We start from the raw sequence: 14,795 nt of genomic DNA on the forward strand, positions 1-14,795 counted from the left end.
TGTATAATGAGAGCACCACATTAATCATAAGTCTCCAAAAAAAACTCCACAATATCCAATTCACAATAACTCTGCCATTATACCCTTACAGACACCTATAGGTTGAGACCCTGTATTGAGTCAAAAGTAACCTGAAATTGTTACTTATCTTGGATGATAGTTCTTCCGCAGACATAATCAAGAGGGTGCCAAAGCCTCAGCTTCTGATCCAGCCTTAAAAAAAAACCCTTCCCAGATGAATGCAGACTCTCATGAAGAACACAACATACAAGGGACAGGGAATCCTGGGAGGGGACAGGGAAATCCTGGGCTGGAGTAGGAGTGGAAAGGAGGGAAGATCTCTGGTACCTAGAACATTTTTCTTTGGGAGGGTTTAATGATGGGAAGAGCCCTGGGGAGCAAAAACTTCTCTGGGTGCACAAACAGTATGTAATGGCTCCCAGCAGGACCAGAGAGGAGGAGCTCCTGCATATTCCTGAGATGCTGGAGAAACCCACCTCTGTTGAGACAGGAACTATTCAGAATCCTGTTAGAGAACAAATGACTGAGTCTGAATATATGGATTGAACTGACTTGGAAGCTGAGTTTGAACCCCAAGGTATGGAGATGTGAAGGGTGGGGGCAGGGGGGGGGTTAGAGTTGAAGCCATTTTTGTTGAGAAGAGAGAGAGAGACTTATTATATACTATCCTCCCGATTTCAAAGGTATTTAACCAGCCAGACATGGCTGCTGATCGGTTAAATACCATATTGGTGCCTAACCACTAATATTCATTGGCTGATAATCGGTTGTCTCCTCTGAATATTGCCAGTTAACGCATAACCAGCTATATCATGTGACTCATATGGTTATGTGTTGATATTCAGGGCCTAACCAGAGAAGTTTAGTAGTCAATTAGGACTGCATAAATAGCTGTCCTATCTTTAACCCCCAAAATTTAACTGGTTAGCACTGAATATTGTCATAACCAGTTAACTTTTTAGTGGTTAAAAGCCCCCCAGATATTCAATGCCAGTTGCTGGAAGTGACCCGGCTTTGAATATCTGGGTTTAATGTTGGCAGCGGACAGCAAAAGTGCTGCCCACTGCCAGCTGAATATCGGGTCCTATTTTACTAGTGTTTGACAGTTATGGGGTGGGGATAATATCAGTTGCTTAAAGTAAAATTATTCTAAGGGAAGGAGCTGTAAGAGGCGGCCCCAGAGCTTTTGAAACTAAGGAGTCTTACTCTTGAATACTAGATAAATTGTGAAAAGTGTAAAATGCCAACCAGAATGAGAAACGTTTGAGGACTATATTTTCACTAATAGGCTTGGACTGAGAAAGGCCATGGTGAAGGATTGTTGAGAGCAATCGTTGACTAGACTGGAAGCCAGCGAAGCAAGGCTTTGCTTCCTCAGAGCCTCATTTACATATGAACTTATGTACTATTTAAACCTTTGGAATTACCAAGTTGGAAATTATTAAATATATTGCTAAAATACTCATCTAGTGATGCTAAGTGACCAGGCCGTTGCCAGATTTTAACTTCTCATTTATTCACTCTATGTGTGAAGGCAGCATAAAACACCCTGCTGTGTTGTTGCCACTCTTACTACTGCTGCTGCTGTTGTCTGACCTGCTCCTACATGAATGATCATGCTGTCAAGTTGAATTCTTCTTGAAGACAGCACAGATTTCACTTATTTACTTCTAAATCTATGACTTCACATTTCTTCAGATCTGTTTTCAAAGTTCTTTTCAATTTCCCTTATAGTATGTGAATGAATAGGAGGAAATATTTTTTCACTCAATGAATAATTAAGCTCTGGAATTGTTTGCAGTAACAGCAATTAGCTTATCTGGGTTTAAAAAGTTTGGACAAGTTCCTGGAGGAAAAGTCCATAGTCTGCTATTGAGACAAACATGGAAAAGCAACTGCTTGCCCTGGGATTGGTAGCATGGAGTGTTGCCACTGTTCTCTGAGCAGGAGTTCTCCAACTGCATTGCTGCCAGTGGGGAATGATACTTCAATATTGTGTTTTCAATCGAGAGGATACAGGCAGTTTCCCTGGATTCCTACAGAGCTTGCCTGTCCCTCGCTATTGAAAATGTGGTAATGAAGCAGCACCCCCTGCTGGTAGGACTGCAGATGGGGGACTCCTGCTCAGCTTAGAGGAAACAGTGGACACGGCCCATCATTGAATTTTCAGTTATAACACTGGTGGCAGTTAGCAAAATGCTAAGAGCCGCTGGTTGAATATTAGCCCTGTGGTTCTTATAGGCTGAATGTTGCATGTGACTAATTTCCTCTATTCCTCTCAAGATGTTGCTGGATGCATGCCCTAGATGAAGGTGTAATCTTTGACCCTATTGGTTATCATTAGAGAAGCTAGCATTCTGGATAAGCTATTATACTCCTCCATTTAAGGCAGAAATATCCATCTTGAACACAGGAAGCAAGCCACTCCACTGCTTTCCTCCTCTCTGTACCCTTGTGAATTGCATCATTGTTTTACAATTATTGAACCATCCATTCACTCAGTTAACATTCAGTTGAAATACCTACAGAAAGACTCATCGTTGAACCAGAATCACTGCAGCCCTCTTGATTTCATCTATTTACAAATAGGGGTTCTTTTACTAATGATTAGGTTGACTTATCTGCAGTACAGCCCATAGGAATAAAATGAGACCTGCTGCAGATAACTCGAGCTAACCTTTAGTAAAAGACCCTGTAAGTTTCTTATTTTGCTTATTTGTAATAAAATAGTTGGAAAGTAAGAAAGTATATGGATGATGATCTGGTTTAATTTACTATCTAGAAGTGCTGTGAAAATGTGCTATGAGGATATTACAGAAGGACTTGGAGTCCAAAGTATTAGTTTTACCTTTGATTCTGCTCCCTTGGTTCTCACTCAATGGCTTAGAATGTTGTGTCCTTGACTCTTTCTCAGAGCCCTAAGGAGTTAATGCAAATGCCCCTCTAATTTATGTCCATTGGACATAATTATTTGGAAATCATCACAAACTTCAAAGTGAGTCCATGATTGGCATGCATGATATAAAGCTGTCCAGAGGAAGAAAGTCATATCTTCATATCACGCTTTCTTCTCACAGGTCAGAGATAAAAGTTGTGTGTATTATATAATTCACAAATGTGTCTCTTAAGAGGTAATAAAATGTAACAGGATCACTTCAATATGCCCGCTGTGACCACATTGGAAAGCACTCTGGAGTCCCTGCTCCTAATCAGACCTGTTGTTTGCAAACAATTGAAAACTCCCAGTGCTGAATACAAGTACCTCATACACTGATAAGTGACTTCAGCAGCAACTTTTTTCACGGTCCATGGCTCACCTGCCTTCTCATCAGTCACAATAAAAGTGATTTTTGCATATGTAATATCATTAATCTTTAATAATAGTAATGCATAGCTTGATAGCTTAATAGCGTATCTTTTAAGAAGGATCTGCTACCAACATGGGCCATGTTTCGCCTGGCATATGCATAAGGCTGCATCAGGGTGTGATCCTCTAATGTTTATCTTCCGCCTCTAAATGCTGTTTAGTCATGTTTGTAAAGTCATGGGGAATGGATCAGCCTGCTGGTGTTTGAATAGGGGGTGCCTCCTGTGATTGTGGAGGGAAGAATAAATAGCCCAACAGAGACAGAGGAAACAGGAGAGGATGTAGGAGCCCACAAGGAGGGTTCCTAGGGTGCTATCTTCTTGATGGCCAGCTAGGTCTCTTGGTTGGAAGTTCTATCCCATGAGCCAGAGGGAGCATAACCAAGATACAACTTGAACACGGGAGAAAGAGGTATTTAATATCCAAAGGGATCATAGCTGGAATGATCAGCCTGCAGAGTCCAGTACCAGAGGACCCCGGAAGAGAGAGGAGGAGTGTTTTGGGGTTCCAATTAGCTGGAAGGAGCAAGAGTTTCAGTGCAGTGAGGGGGCATTGAATAGAGGTGGACAACACAGAATTTGAATATTAACTTATGTAAGTTTTATGTTACTGTTACTACCATTTTGCAAATCATCATCTATTTTCCCTATCTAAACGCATTGGCTTGGCTCTGTCTTGATTTCACCCATATATACATATACGCTTGATCATTATACTAGTGACTGGTACCCATTTCACAGTGCACATCTGTGAGTCAACACCCTCTGGTAAAGTGGGACATAGAAATTCAACCTCTGACCTGAGATGAGCTATATCTGTATTTTTGTTTTATACTTTTAATTACGTACACTGCTTTGATGGTCTGACCCTAAGCAGGTAACCTGATAAACTGTACCTTGAACCCTCGGATGTCTGGAGTTACTGGGATTTTATCAGGAGCTCCTTCAGATTTGAGTAGCGTTTCCTTGCGGTTCCCAGGGTTCTTCCAAAGTGGCACTGGGGGCAGGGCAGGGCAGGCCGGCCATTTGCAACAGGAAGATGGAGCTTTGCCCCCCCCCCCCCCACCCCCCCTGTTTCCAGAGCTGTTTTCAGCATGGTAGCCTTCTCAGCATTTCTTAGCCATCAGCTAGAGAATAAGTAAACATAGTTTTGGTTATATAAGTACTATAATATAACATGCAATGCATCACTTATTTCTTTCAGACCTAATAATATTGTTGAGGCACCTTACTGAGGCATTTGATTGTTCAAGCCCAGAGCGTTCCAGAATCTCACTGGTATGAAGACCTATACAGTTGACAATTGGTGCCTGATTCTGACAACACTTTTTTAACCACTAGCAGGATTTGTCTTCTCTCCACATGAGCTCATTAAACCAGAAAGAAGTAGCTATAACCTTGGGTTCAGTTCTTATTTAGCACATATTTCCTTAAAATGAAAAGTGAGGGTGATGTTGCTCAATCATAAAAGTACAAAAAAAGAAGAAAAAATCCTAACTACAGTACCAGATAGGTCAATTGGGCAATGTGTTTATTAATAAATTTGTTTATTAATTTTAAACATTACAACAAGAAAATACTTGTTATTGAAATACAGCCATGATTCATAAGAGGAAATTAAACAACATTTAAGGAAATATCGTACAATTATACAGATATACAAATCGTATTCTATCAAATTCCTATAACATACATTTTTTTGCTTCATTAGACCACATTAAGGTGAGAGAGGGGTCGGTGGAATTTAGAGAGGATTTAAAACAAGTATTTATTAACAAAATTAGGAAAAAACAAAAAGATAGTGGCTTAACATTCCCACGTTATATTTACAGTGGTGGAAATAAGTATTTGATCCCTTGCTGATTTTGTAAGTTTGCCCACTGACAAAGACATGAGCAGCCCATAATTGAAGGGTAGGTTATTGGTAACAGTGAGAGATAGCACATCACAAATTAAATCCGGAAAATCACATTGTGGAAAGTATATGAATTTATTTGCATTCTGCAGAGGGAAATAAGTATTTGATCCCCCACCAACCAGTAAGAGATCTGGCCCCTACAGACCAGGTAGATGCTCCAAATCAACTCGTTACCTGCATGACAGACAGCTGTCGGCAATGGTCACCTGTATGAAAGACACCTGTCCACAGACTCAGTGAATCAGTCAGACTCTAACCTCTACAAAATGGCCAAGAGCAAGGAGCTGTCTAAGGATGTCAGGGACAAGATCATACACCTGCACAAGGCTGGAATGGGCTACAAAACCATCAGTAAGATGCTGGGCGAGAAGGAGACAACTGTTGGTGCCATAGTAAGAAAATGGAAGAAGTACAAAATGACTGTCAATCGGCAAAGATCTGGGGCTCCACGCAAAATCTCACCTCGTGGGGTATCCTTGATCATGAGGAAGGTTAGAAATCAGCCTACAACTACAAGGGGGGAACTTGTCAATGATCTCAAGGCAGCTGGGACCACTGTCACCACGAAAACCATTGGTAACACATTACGACATAACGGATTGCAATCCTGCAGTGCCCGCAAGGTCCCCCTGCTCCGGAAGGCACATGTGACGGCCCATCTGAAGTTTGCCAGTGAACACCTGGATGATGCCGAGAGTGATTGGGAGAAGGTGCTGTGGTCAGATGAGACAAAAATTGAGCTCTTTGGCATGAACTCAACTCGCCGTGTTTGGAGGAAGAGAAATGCTGCCTATGACCCAAAGAACACCGTCCCCACTGTCAAGCATGGAGGTGGAAATGTTATGTTTTGGGGGTGTTTCTCTGCTAAGGGCACAGGACTACTTCACCGCATCAATGGGAGAATGGATGGGGCCATGTACCGTACAATTCTGAGTGACAACCTCCTTCCCTCCGCCAGGGCCTTAAAATGGGTCGTGGCTGGGTCTTCCAGCACGACAATGACCCAAAACATACAGCCAAGGCAACAAAGGAGTGGCTCAGGAAGAAGCACATTAGGGTCATGGAGTGGCCTAGCCAGTCACCAGACCTTAATCCCATTGAAAACTTATGGAGGGAGCTGAAGCTGCGAGTTGCCAAGCGACAGCCCAGAACTCTTAATGATTTAGAGATGATCTGCAAAGAGGAGTGGACCAAAATTCCTCCTGACATGTGTGCAAACCTCATCATCAACTACAGAAGACGTCTGACCGCTGTGCTTGCCAACAAGGGTTTTGCCACCAAGTATTAGGTCTTGTTTGCCAGAGGGATTAAATACTTATTTCCCTCTGCAGAATGCAAATAAATTCATATACTTTCCACAATGTGATTTTCCGGATTTAATTTGTGATGTGCTATCTCTCACTGTTACCAATAACCTACCAATTATGGGCTGCTCATGTCTTTGTCAGTGGGCAAACTTACAAAATCAGCAAGGGATCAAATACTTATTTCCACCACTGTATATCGTTACTGCTGCCTTGAATCAAGAAATGATTTAAGGTGTTCAGGTGAATAAAAGGTGTATTTAATCTGACCCAATTTAACAATGCATTTACATGGAAATGCCAAGAAGAAGTTCCCTCCTATATCAGATATTTTTGATTTTAACGCAAGGAAAGCTTTCCTTCTTTGTTGGGTAGATTTCGCTACATCAGGGAAAATCTGAACCTTAATTCCCCCAAAACAGGTTTTCAAGTTCTTACAATAAAGTTTCATTATATTATTCAAATCCTGTTCAAAAATGAATGACACAATTAAAGTGGATCTTTCGGTATTTTCATCCAATGTCTGTTCCAGTATTGCTGAAATATTATTTAAGTCCAGATTGACTTCTTGAAGCTCTTGTTTTTTCCCTTTCTCTCCCTTAGGAACAGGAATATAATATAATTTGTTTACTGGCGGAATAGCTTCCAAAGGAATTTGTAAAACTTCGTTCACATATCTTTTGAACATATCATAGGGAGTAATCCCAGAGAGATTAGGGAAATTTAACAAACGTAAATTTAGTCTTTTATTGAAATTCTCAATCTGTTCCATCTTTCTCCGAATGTCTATATTGTCTTTAATCACAGATAATCTAAATTCCTGTAAAGAGTCAACATCTTTTGAACACTATGAATTTTTTCAACAGTTTCTTCTTTAATTAAATCCACTTTAGAATTAAGTTCTTGAAATTTACTATTAAAGGCTCTAATTTCACCTGATGTCTGATGTAAAGTTGTATCCATTTCATTCAGCTTCTTCCAAATCATCTCAAGATTTACCTCCAGTTCTTTTCCTGAGGCTCCTGCCTCTGCTCTTAGCGTCTTCCTCAACGTTTCTTGACCCTCACTGGGAGCAGCAGCCAAAACACTTCCGGTAGGCTGCTGCTTCTCAACCAGACTCGTCGATGACGCTAGGCACGGAGGTTTCAGCATTGCTGGTGGTGAAAGAGACACCTCCTCTCCCAGCATGGTCTCCGCCTCTCCCGAGGGCTGCGCAACGGGATCCATGTCTCTGTTTCCGTGGGAAAGTGGCGAGAAGAAGCGCTCGAGCCCCGTGTGGAATGGGGAGGACGTTGAGGTAGGTGGGGGAGCTAACCTCGTAGACCCCTTTCATTTGGTATGAGGCATTGTCGCGGAAAAAACTTTAGCGCCAAACGGGACCTCAGAGCTGCCTCTCGATGCGTCCTAGGCAATGTGTTTAATATTGGGTCCAGTGGATTTTGGTAGCATCTTTGGTTTTCTATGCACAGAATAGCATCCCCTGTATCACGGCAACAGGGCAGTGTAATAGCAAGGCTGATGCCTGGGTTTCCCTTTTATGCCTTATGTGTCCTGGGGCCTTACCAAAAGGGGCACTCACCCCACCTACCAGTGGAGCTTCCCCTTCACTGGAAGGAATTAGTTTTTGATCTTTGGTTCTGCCTAAGATAATATGGATTCTGTGGAATGGTTTTGAATGATATACCATGAACTCTCATTGTTCATGATTCACTTTTTGAAGTTATTGTTAAGACTCACTGATAAAAAAAACTTTTAAAGAAGATGAACACACAGTTGGTCATACAGGAGGTTTTTGACCAGTAATTTCAGCACATTTGATATACCGCTGAGCCTACACAGAGGCAGGAAGCGGTTAATAATTAAAATATAAACAGTAATAAGACAGCAGTGCAAAAGATAAGAAGAGGAACTAGTTGGGAAAGGATGAGGGAAGGGCTAAGTGGTAGAAGGGAAAGAAGCAGAAAAGAGGTATGTTTTCAAGGCCTGTTGAGGAGTGAGGGTTTGTTTCTGATATGCAGGGGAAGGTTGTTCTATAACTTAGGACTGAGGTAAGAGAAGGCAGAGTCATGGGTACTGAATAGTCATAAAAGTGAGGGTGGGGAAACATGAGGAGGTTATTGTTTGTGGAGCGGAGGCAGCATAGGGGGGTGTAGGAGATGGGGAGATTATTGAGGTTGGAGGGAGCAGAAGGTCGAACTGGATTTGTAAACCAACGTGAGGATTTTGAACTTGATACATGCAGAGACTGGGAGCTAATGTTTTGAATATAATAGGGGAGTGACATGGTCAAATCTACGGGCATTGTGTCAGAGTTTAACTGCAATTGATTGTACTAATTGCAAGCATATCAAAGAGTTCAGGGGAAGACCAGTGCAGAGAATGTTACAGTAGTCCAGGTGTGAGATGACCAAAGTCAGAATGAGGGTATGTAATGTGGTGGCAAGTAGTAAAGGATGAACAGAGCATACACTGTGGAGTGCGAAGAAGGATGAATGGAGGACTGAATTAATTTGTGGTGTGAATGTAAGAAAGGGGTAAAAAAATGACCCCAAGGATCCTGACTGAGTCTTTGAAGGAGAGTAGTTAACCATTCAAGGAAGGTGGTGGGAATGAGAAGGATGGAAAGAGGATTGCTTCACATTTAGAGGCATTGAGGAAAAGATGGTTGGAAGTCAGCCAGCATGAAACCTGGGTGAGACAAGTGTTAAGGTGGGAAAGGGAGAGAACATCAGAGACCCTATAAAGGATTTGGATATCATCAGCTTAACAGAAGGAGGTGTAATAATGATCCCAGATAATGGTGAGGAGTGGGGCAAGAAAGATGTTAAAAGACAGCTATACAAAGTGGAACCTTGAGAGATGCCAGAAAGGAGAGGGAGGGGTGAGGTGGAGGATTGGTTGAAGGAGAGTTGGTAGGAGCGGTAAGAAAGATAGCTGGAAAACCAGAAAGAATGGTGCCAGAGATACCGATAGAATGAAGATGGTCAAGAAGAAGCGAGTGATCAACCAGGTTGAAGATAGAGGAGAGGTTAAGAGAAACCATGATAACAGAGAAGTGTTGGTCTAGGGAGGTGCAGATAAGGTCGAGTAAGCCTACAAGAAGCGTCTCGCTACTATGATGGTGACGGAAGACAGATTGGTAGGGCTGAAGATTGTTACTTTGTTCAATGTGTTGGATTAGTTGTGAGTGTACAAGTTTTTTCAAAATTTTGGAGAAAAAAGGAAGATTGGAAATCAGGTGGAAATTTGTGGAAGAGGTAAGGTCGAGGTAGGGTTTCTTAAGGAGGGGGGGGGGGCGTACAATAGCATGCTTCCAGGGTGAACGGACAGTACCAGATGCAAGAGAAGAAGCAATGAGATGTAACAGGTGAGGAATGAGGAGATGGGCCCAGTGTTTCACGAGTGATGCAGGCCAAGAATCAGAAGGGGAAGGATGAAGGGAAGCCAGGGCTGTGGAAACTGATGTGGCAGTAGGAAGATTGAAGAACTATCGGGAGGAAGAGGGGCATGAAGGAGTTGAGAAAGGGAGGGCTGTGGGGATAGAAGGCAATGGGGAAGGATCAAAGATGGGGAAGGTGTGAACAGGGTGAGGGGGAGTTTGGAGAGGGGTAAGAAGTAAGAGAAAGTGTAGGAAGGAGCGCTGAATGAAGTATTTGACTGTCGGGTGGCTGCGAATGAATCTAGGGGAAGCATGGAAGGGTCGTATTCAGTAGATGTGGTCAAGGGAGGGGCCACAGTGTTAAGAATGCAAAAGAGTGTGTGGGCAAGTGAGAGAGTTAGAGATTTGATGGCTAAAGTAGTCAGCCTTAGCCTGATGCAAGGCCAAGCAGTAATCCCTGTAGCAAGACTGGAAGAGTGCTTGAGATGACAGCAGATGTGACTTATGCTATTTGAGTTCTGCTGCACAATAGTGTGAACGTAGGACACAAAGAGAAGGGCTGAACCAAGGGGAAGCCCGGGGGTGGAACTGAGGTTTAGTGAAACAGGGGGCATGCAGATAGAGGACTGAAGAATGCACTTGATCAAAGCTGGAAATGTGCTGATCTAAGGGAAGTGGTGAGGGGGAGGGAGATAACTGAGAAAGGGCTTGGGAGATATTAATGATGTTACCTTCACTTAGTGTGCATGAATGTAAGACCTGGACAAGTGAGGTGTGCCAGGGAGAAGGGCAAGGAAGACAAAAAGTGAGGAGGAAGTGATCAGACTAGGGATCAAGAGAGGGGAGACATGAGTGCGGAAGGACAGAAAGAGGCTGTGAAGTGAAGACCCAGTCGAGAGTGTGGTCATCCTTGTATGTCAGTACAAAAATGTGCTGGGTGAGACTGAGATTTGTAGCGAGGGAGAGAAAAGAGTCATGATGGTCGTCACCAAAGAGTAACCCCCTCAGGAGATTTGCTTAGGGTTTGGGTGGATGTTTCATGTGACATCTGAGGTCTTTTCCTCCTTGATAATACAATATATGAATTTGGTCTGTCTACTTAGGGTTGACGTTTTAACTTGTTTTGCCTGTGGATGGTTGCAGCCATTTTATTTTTGCATTAAGTTTACCACCAGATGCCATGTGAATTTGAAGAAAGAACAAAGTTGCTCAAGAAATGTTAAAACCAGCTGAAAATGAGGGAATGTGGTCTTAGGCTGCCCTATGCTTCAAAACCAAAATGCCATTAGCTGGTGCACCTCATTGCCTCCCAACCACAAACCAACAAATAAAAAAATGCTATTACAGGGTACACCTTATGGCACCCTCAATTCTCCCTCTATCATCAACATTTTAACTTCAGCATTGTGATTTATTAGACATTATTCGTTACACTTTCATTATGATACTTTATTTAACATATACCCTTTATTTACTTACACCATTCAGAGTGGGGTTCATGTACACTTTTGGTTGGGTATTAGCCCCTTTTTGCGCATGTAGACTAGCTCTTCCTGTCTTATAGAACAGAATGGGGTATCACAGCTGGGGTTGATGGATCCACCAGGGAAGGGCGTATCACCAGTGCTGATCGTGATTCCTTGGATAAAAGTGACGCCTATGCCACTGGATCCCAAACTATGCATCCCAGGATGCCAAAACTATATAACATTGGAGGTACTATCTTGGTTCCTGTGACAATCATGGTTGGATCCACTTTCCTAAAACTGTGCTTGACAGTCAGTTTAAACCAGAGTATAGAATATCCCTATGAGAAGATTCAGAACTCTTGAACCAAAATCTTCTTTAATACAGTAATTAAACAAGGAAAAATAACTTACAATTCAGATGTGTTGGACAAGAGTTTTTGCCTTGCTGTTCTCAACCAGCTCTCTCTCTCTCAAGCAAAAGATGCTGGGAGAATTTCAGCCAATGCTGTTTATACTTTCTATTGGTGAAACCTTGATAGTCACAGTAGTTTGAAGGGATCATACAACAGACTACAGCATAAGCAGTTTCAGTTCACAGAAGAAACATGCTGCAGACTTTTTTTTACAGACCCGAGAGAGAGAGAGAGAGAGAGAGAGAGAGAGAGAGAGAGGTGTGTGTGTGTGTGTGTGTGTGTGTGGTGGACATGTGCCATGAAAGAGTCTATTACAGGGAAATACAGGGTTACAGGGATTTGTAGTTCTATTATATAATCTTATCATCTGCCTCCATGAAAATGAAGGTAGAACAGTAAGCTGCCTTTTGTCTACATAGTTGCAGGTAAGGGACTCAGATCTCACCGTTGATAAGTGGATGTGCAAGCTTATGTGAGGGAGTCAGACCTTGTTGTTCCCACTGAAAACTGATGGTTCATAAATGAATGTGTAAACTCATTGTTTGACAGATATAGTTGCATTGAAGGAAGCCAGGTCTCACTGTTTCCATTGAGAACAAAGACTTGATTAGTGGATGTGTACATTTTTCATGGATGTGTAAGCTTTTTATAGCGTCTTATGTCTGGATTGTGCCTCAGCCTTTAAAACCTCTGTAACACTCATTGCAAAGCTGGCCTATATATATATATATATATATATATATATATATATATATATATATATATATATATATACACGCACACACAGCTGTTTAGCTAGTAGTAAGGGAAGTTGGCTGACTGTAACAAATGAGGTGTTGCTGTCACAGTCCGTGACAGCCAATTAGAGCACATAGCAGTATGTAATGTTAGATGAAAACCAAGTATTAGCAGTGGTCAAATGAGAAGTTGTTGTGACGTATATTAACAGAGACATTGATGATGTCAAAAACCCAGGGCAATTCCCCTCTTCTACTGAGGATGACCAGTGCCAGAGAAAACAAAGGACAGGGGGCCTACCCAGACTTTGACAGAATATGGGGTTTTAGGCAACAAGAAAAGGAGTAAAACGGATAAGGAAAGGAATGTGCTTTTAATGCATCCCTGATAGGTGAAGTGATGGTAGTGCATTGAGACGTCTATAGTCCATGCACGGACGGGGCAGAAATATGTTTTGGCTGCTGATTGAGGTGGAAATAGTTGGAGCTGTGTGACTCAAAAGGTTAGATACCCTGCCCAGGAAGCATTTAGATAGAATGCTATGAAGGACTCAAGTATGTAATTGTATTTCATATCTGTAAGTAAAGAGTACTATGCTGCAGCCAAAATAATTCCATTCCTCTTCTTAAATGATTTGTTATGTGCTGTTATTTGAGTCTGATGTGTGGGATGAAAGGAGAGTACCAATGTGCCGCCTGCCCTGTTTGTGCTGTCACTACATAATTTCCGACCTCTTGTTACCAGGACTGGTGACTTTTCCCTGATACTTATATCTGTTTGGCTGCTGAATAATGTCTTAATATGGTGTGCTTACTGAGCACAAACATTTGTGCTTCCAATGACTGGCTATGAATTTTTTTTTTTTTTGTTAAACTCAGATTAAAATTCATGCTTCCTGGGGCTGGGCATTCTTCCCACCATTCTAGCTTCCTATATATGGTGTCCTAAGTTGAATACTGTCCTGTGACTGACAGGACCAAATGGATAAAGTGGAACAGTTCAGTTACTTATAGTAGCTTTACTGCAGCAACACGTAAAAGTTCCAGTGGGTACAGCTACAGACACTGCTGAAGTTGCAGTGACAACAAACAGTTGCCACAGAAATTCAATCCAGCAACTATATTCTGCTCAGAGCCTACTGAAGGCTAAAAAACGTAACTTACAGGGGAATCCAATGGTGTATAATCTGAAAGGTTAGCTGCTGTGCAGAAATGGCCTTAATCAGTGATGCTGTGGGTACAGTGATTTTCATCACAATATGATTTCCCAGATAGAGATCATGGGGATATACTGAGCACCTTTTTTCACAATTTTAGTATATATTTATTAGACATGTTTTATTAGTATTGCTTGTAAGTACTTAATAATCATAAGAATCAACAAAAAATAGTAGAAATGCATATTCATTGGGATATCCTAAAAACCTAACTGGCTGGGGTTCCTGCAGGGCAGGATTGGGAATCACTGAATCAAACTGTGAGGCCTAGGGACTTGCTGGCCGATGCACTAAAGTCCTCAGAAGCAGGGGCGTAGCCAGACTTCCGTGGGAGGGGGATCCAGAGCTCGAGGGGAGGGGGCACATTTTAGCCCCCCCCCCTGGCGCCGCCCCCCCCCGCCATTGCCGCCCCCCATCTCTGCCGCCCCCCATCCCGCAGCAAACCCTCCCCCGCCGCTGCCTACCTTCGGTTTTGCTGGCGGGGGATCCCAATCCCCGCCAGCCGACGTCCTCTCCGACCATTCTGCTGCAGTTGGACTCAGAAAAGTCTTCTTCCTTCAACAGTTGCATGCTGACGTCCTGCATGTTGTACGTGCAGGACGTCAGACTCAGAGAACAGAACGTTCTGTTCTCTGAGTCTGACGTCCTGCACTTACAACGTGCAGGACGTCAGCATGCAACTGTTGAAGGAAGAAGACTTTTCTGAGTCTGACTGCAGGTCGGAGAGGACGTCGGCTGGGAGGGGGTCCCGACTGAAATCTAAGGGGGCCCAGGCCCCCTCAGGCCCCACATAGCTACGCCACTGCTCGAAAGAGCCGTTCCCTTACCGATTCCATAGCGAATCGGTAGGGAACAGCCATGCATCAAGGAAATGGAATGCAAATGAGCTGCTCGTTGTAGCTCACTTGCATTCTCTATTCCCTCGGAAACCAGTCGGCCGGTCGAGCATGCACAGAGCAGCCAAGCGTTAT

This window comes from Microcaecilia unicolor, chromosome 1 (genome assembly GCF_901765095.1).
Source record: "Microcaecilia unicolor chromosome 1, aMicUni1.1, whole genome shotgun sequence".
NCBI lineage: Eukaryota > Metazoa > Chordata > Amphibia > Gymnophiona > Siphonopidae > Microcaecilia > Microcaecilia unicolor.